Below are 6,719 nucleotides of genomic sequence, written 5' to 3' on the forward strand. Positions count from 1 at the left end.
TTGAAAGGAGACCAGAGAAAGATGTTAAAATATTGGACTGCCATAAAATATTTTTCTATGGCCCACAACAATAATAGCCATCTTTTAGAGACATGTCTAAGAAGGCTATCTTCTTTTATTTTCCATATGGTAAAATATCTCTTTAAGTGTTTCTGTATACTGAGAGGAAAGAGTAAATTGACCAGAAACTTTCATTATGAAAACCACAATTTCACAGATAGGAAATCATATCTGCTTTTAGCAGTGTTGTGTATAAGGTATATACATGTAGTAAGAAGATCTTTCCATTTTCTTTGGTATAGACAATGGATTTTAGTTAAATTTACATTTTTCACTGTCTGCCAAACATGCAGGTACATGAGCAAAGTCTAGTTTGTGTTTGGATAAAATATTAAAAATCTTTAAAAAAAAAATGTTTTCTGTGGTTTAAAAGCGTCTTCATAAAATTCAAGAAAATGATTGCCAAATCCATTTTTTAAACTGAAATACTGGAAAACACAGAGGGATTCTTTTTCCTTTTGTCACTGTTGCCTTGATTCAACTCATCACTTGATAAACTGTAGAAAGCATGGTTTTCAGTAAAATTTGACAGAATCAAGTCTATACTACTCCCTATTATCCAAACATTCTTTATTATGCGACAGTAGACATTTCAGTTGTAATCAGTGAATCAGAACATGTAGCTTTTCTCAGTTTCATAGTGAAATCAAGGCAAAGATATGATAATGTATGGTCATTGGTGTGGTGTGCCTATGCTAATTTTCTGCAAATTGGTATCTTTTTAGTAGACAAAACAAAAACAAAAAGTCCTTTAATTGAAAGAATTACTTTTCTGTCTCATTCTGGACTATATTCAGTCTCCAAGTTAGTGCTTTCACCATAAATGCCCCTTTGGCATGCCAGCTCCAGATTATTTTCTCAGATTGTGCCCTATGTTCTATTTTGGTTACTTACACCCTCCCCTGCCCCCAACCCAGTTGCTCTTGTCCTTCCAACTATCATTAACACAGCGCAGTTAGTTAGACTTCTCTTTTGGCAATGCTTGGGTCATATTGCTATAAGTACTGTCATCATCCTCATTTTCATTATTTGATTGCTTAGGAAACATGGTCACAACAATCACAATGAGATAGAATTTAGCTCTGTATTGATACCACGACTTCCCTGGTGGCTCAGCGGCAAAGAATCTGCTGGCAGGGCAAGAGACAGAGGAGATTCACTCCATGGGGTGGGAAGATGCCCTGGAGGAGGGTATGGCAACCCATTCCAGTATTCTTGCCAGGGAAATACCACAGACAGAGGAGCCTGGCTGGCTACAGTCCATGGGGTTGCAAAGAATTGGACATGACTGATATGACTGAGCACATACACGTATATTGACACAAAGTACAACTGATATGTGAGTGTGAAGTCACATCAGTTGTATCCAACACTTTGGACTCTATGGACGGTAGCTCTCAAAGCTGTTCTGTCCATGGGATTCTCCAGGCAAGAATACTGGAATGGGTTGCCATTTGCTTAGGTAAAGTTAAAAAAAAAAATGGACTACTAATGTTCATGATTATCATGCTTTTAAGTTGCACAGTTCAGTATTATCACCTGGAGTAATGCCACAGTGGATGACTGTTCTAGTGAGCTGCAAATATATAATCACTGCCAAAATCAGCAGTTGCTATGATTTGAATGACTGTGTCCCTCCCAAATTCATGTGCTGAAACCTAATGCTCAAGGTGAGGTGATTGTCTATACAATCTAGACAAAGAGGCTTGTTACTGTTGGTAACAAGGCAGAGATGAGCATGTGCCATGGATAATCTGATCATTGACCTCTTCCACATATTCAGATACACGCAAAGGAAGGAACTTGTCCTTTTTAGCCAGAGTTGTCTGTGAAGAGCTCCCACTGAGGCCAATAAGAAAAATAGGCTCTTTTCCTCAGAAGTGTCATTGATGTAAGCAATTCTAGCTCTGTCACTAAGAACCACCTTTGTTCTTCACTTCCCTGTACCGTTTACGGAATTCTTTGTTTCTTAAGTCTGCCTACAATTGGTCCTCACCACTCATCTCCAGAAATGAACTTACCCTGATTTCATTACTGATGAGGTTCCAATCCCACCTCTCCATGCAGGGGCCTAAGCCAGGATGGAGTGTGCTACGTGATACTTGCTTGACTATTTGAATTTGAGGTATGGCTTGCTTATATGACCATTGTACGCATCTTAAAGCCTCTACTCATCTTTTTACTCCTCTATTACTGCTTATTTTTACTCATGGTGATTACTCACCCTTCTTCACTGCTCAGCTCCTACCCAGGTGCACAATCCAAGGAGGCGTTCAGAGCTCTAAAATCTTCAGATTCAGTTGAGTGAGAGGCTAAATTTTGCCCAATAGGCCCATTTTTCTACAGCTGCCTGTGACTGAGAGGCACTGCTTACATTTCAGAAAAAAAAAAACAAAAAAAAAAAAAAAACAAATAAAAAGCCTAAATGAGGACTTCAAGAATGCTAATTTTTTTTTCAGGATTTAAAGAAAATTAGTATCTTCTCTGATTTTGTTCTGGGGGAAAAAGACTTCCCCTTAATGACTTGCTGTCTGAATTCCCCCCAGTTTTCTATGTTGTCCCTTTATAAAGGTATGTGTGTGTGCTCAATTGCTTAGTCATGTCTGACTCTTTGCAACCCCATGTACGATAGCCCAGCATGCTCCTCTGTCCATGGAATTTTCCAGGCAAGAATACTGGAGTGGGTTGCCATTTCCTCCTCCAGGGCATCTTCCCAACACAGAGATAGAACCCACGTCTCCCCTGGCTCCTGCATTGTAGGAGGATTCCTTACCACTGAGCCACCAGGGGTAGCCCCTTTATAAAGGTACTTTGCAAAATCAAAACGTTTATGCAAAACTTCGAACACTTTTATGAACACCAAACAGAGTGATCTAAAACAGCAACAAAAAAGCACATAGAGTTCTTGAATAATATTTCATCCACACTCAATTACACCATGACTTATGAGCATGTTTCTGAAGCACAAAAATACCTCCAGGGATGACAAATGGCATCTGGGTCAAATGGAAAGAGATGTTGTCTAACAAGCCTCCAAGCCTGTGACTTTCATCATCCCCGTGACATGAGACTGCTCAACCTAATGCAGCCTACATGCAGCTTTCACACAGAGGAAGAGCTGTTGTGGCTAGGTGGAAAGGTTTTCCTTTGTTATTGGGAGATTTTCAGTTTTGTGGTGGGGACAGAGGTGGAAATGCCCAGACTTGCCAGCTAGAACTCAGCACAATATTGAGAAAAGATGTTTGGGTTTTTAAAACTGTATTTTACCCACATGTTGTTAGTAGAGACTAGATCTCACAAACCTAGCAGGGCTTTTCTAACTGCTGCCAGGGATCCTAGCCCTTGGCATTGCAAAAATGCTAAAGAAGGCCACTTACTTGGCTTCCAGGAATGTTCATGGTGCCAGGCAAGGATCCTTGCTTCTGCCTTTCTCAGAGTTTTTAATTTGCTCGCCAGTGGTTTTCAAACCAAGGAACATTCCATGTCTGAAATGTTTAACGCCCATGTGTTCAGTCACTAAAATAGAATAATGAAGGTTACATCCCAACCCATAGAGAAAACAAAATTACCAAATAGCTATCCAATTTTATATATTTCTCTCCTAAATGTTTCCTGATCTTTGAACATCTGAATGGACCAGTAGCTCATGAAAAAATAAAAGAAAAAGATGCATTTTTAAAGATGATTGAAAACATGTCTCTTGAAATCCTCACTCTGCCACGAATGCAGGCAAGTTAATCCACTGCCTTAAAGCTTCAGTTGGTTTTATCATCAGTAAAAAGGGGATATAAAATTTAACTCACTGGGTGGTTATATTAAATTAGATAATATATGTTTGATATAATCTAAAGAGGTCTTAGTACAGTTATCTTGCACATGTTACAGACCAGGCTCAAAAAATGTTCATCATTTTAAGCTAGACAGAGAAGGAGAAATACCGAATGAGATCCTTTATAAGTGGAATCGCAGACTTATAGGCTTAGAGGACAAACTTACAGTTGCCAGCGGGGAGGATGGGGGACGGGAATAGTTAGGGGGTTTGGGATGGCGATATACACATTGCTATATTTAAAATGGATAACTAACAAGGGCTTACTGTATAGCACATGGAACTCTGCTCAATGTTATGTGGCAGCTGAATGGGAGGCCTCAGTTTGTCCTTTAGCCCTGGTCTCAGCTCAGGAGTGGATCAACTAAAGGGTGAGCTTTCCCACAGTTTAATCTGTCCAGATGTCCACATCTGCACCCAGCTCATATTCCTCTTTCACAAATCTTTGCCTCATCACTGTCTACTCTCCACCTCTGCTATGTATTTATCCATCGATGATGTCTCATCTAATTGGCTTCAAAACCACATTAGCCTGATTTGTTCAGTTTGTGTTTCTTTTGTATCCATATCTTCTCCCTGACTATATCATGAGGTTCCTAAGGTTAGGGTTACCATATATTTGTCCCTTCATTTATTGTTAATCCTCGTAGTTCCTAGCAGAGGGTGGGACTCAAACTTGGTACTCAATGGATAACTGCTTACAAATTCTTTCCTGTTCAAAGGTGAAAGCACTTAAGGGATCTGAAAAGAAAGGTTTCCTCTGCAATCCCGAAAGGCAGGGCAGAATGTAACAATACTAATAATGAAATCAGCATACGGTTTTTACAGCATGTTTTATCATATCTAAATTGACTCTCACAACAATTCAGTGAGGCAGGGAGGGATTAATGCAGTTATCTTCGTTTTACAAAGACTTTGACTCCCGAGGTCTGAGTTACTTTCCCAGAGTTGGCAAGGCAAAACATTATTGAGGCAGAATGAGACCCAGGTATCTTGACTCCGTATCCCATACTCTCCCAATGGTGCTGAGCTGCTCCCTTCCCAAGTCAGCTGATAAATTATTTCCCTATAAAACCAAGGGAAACCAAGTTTATATGATCCAAGGCATGAGGAGCCATACTTTAGAAGCAAGAGCTCTCATTGTAAAGAAATTGTTTTCCTGCTTTTCTTTCCTTAACTAAATTTGTATAAGACTTGTGGTCCTGGTTAAAGCTGGATTGTTTTCACTTTTGGTTAAAATATTGTCTTTCAGAGAATAAGTTTGTCTCAGAATGTAGCAACTACACCAAGTGTAAAACCTTGAAAGTCAGGGCAAGATGTTTAGAATGCAGCTGACATATACCCAGCGGGCATCTTAGTAGCTGCAATCCAACACAAAGTTGTTGAAGGCAAAGAGGCTGATACCTAAGAGGTACACTTAGGAGGTCTCTCTTATTGTGGTATTTAAAAATCATTCTCACTGATGTTTATTATTTGAGAAAGCAGAGACACACCCTAGGGGAAAAGAAAGCTGAAACTTTGCCTTGAACATTTGACACTGTCTTCCCAAATAGTGTGGAACTAGAAGCCCCAGAAGGTTCTCTTCATGGCAATTCAGATTAATAGTCTAAGACACACTTAGAATGTCATAGAAAAGTGGAACATTCTTGTGATTATTTAGTAGTTACATAATGTTCAGGTCATAGTGATATTAATATATTCAACAATGTATTAAAAATTAACGAAATAAATAAAAGGATATTGTGTAAGAGTACAGAGATATGAAAGAAATCAGAAGAGACTATCTGAATATTTTTGAGTAGCCAAAGTACTTTTTTTTAGAACCTCTAATAGCCAAAATGCAGTTTTAATGAGGGCATGGTGCTCAAAAGGAATTCAGCATATTATTTGTCATAACACTGAAGGAATGAAGTCATATTAAGTCTGGTTAAGACTATGGTTTGGTTTCACTCTTAAATGGTGTGACTATTGTGGTTAAAACACCCAGTTAAGAAAGTCAGATATAGTGTTTATTTCTTCACTGCCCTGGTAGGTTGGCTGATGGAGCAATTCAGTCATAATGGCTGCTTTATGGCAGAATTGGTGCCCATAAATACGGTCTAGACAGGACTAGACATTAGAAGCCATAGTATATACTTCCTTGTCCACTCTCTGTAATCAACTGTGCTTTTACAAATCTCATCTATAAAATCTCATGCTGGAAGGGATTTGAAAGGACTAACGATACTTTTCGGCAAAATTTGACCTTTGCTTCTTGCATGATGCTTGAAAAGAGCTTGGGCTTTGAAGTCGGAAGACAGTTCAAAGTCTTGGTCCTGTCTCAATAACTACGTAAACTCAGTCAAGTCACAATCGCTGGGTGTCTACTTCCTCATTTGTAAAATAGGGGTAATAATACCTACCACACAGTTCTGTTGAAGAGCTATATGGGTATGTCTTTTCTCAGTTGCATTATTTTTAGATTCCACATATAAAAATTATCCTTTAGTATTTTTCTTTTTCTGTCTGATCTACTTCACTAAGTATAATATTCCATAGGCCCATTCATGCTGCTGAAAAAGGCAATATTTCACTCTTTTGTGGCTGAATAATACACACACACATATCTTCTTAACCCAACTGTCTGTTGATGGACACTTGGGTTGTTTCCATGCCTTGAATATTGTAAATAGTGCTGCTATGAACATCGGGGTGCCTGTACCTTTTTGAATTAGAAGATTTTCTTTTTTTCTGAATATATACCTAGGAGCAGAATTGCTGGATCAAATGATAGGTCTATTTTTAGTTTTTAAATGAACTTCCATACTGTTTCCCATAGTGACTGCACCAA

This window comes from Budorcas taxicolor, chromosome 16 (assembly GCF_023091745.1).
Source record: "Budorcas taxicolor isolate Tak-1 chromosome 16, Takin1.1, whole genome shotgun sequence".
NCBI lineage: Eukaryota > Metazoa > Chordata > Mammalia > Artiodactyla > Bovidae > Budorcas > Budorcas taxicolor.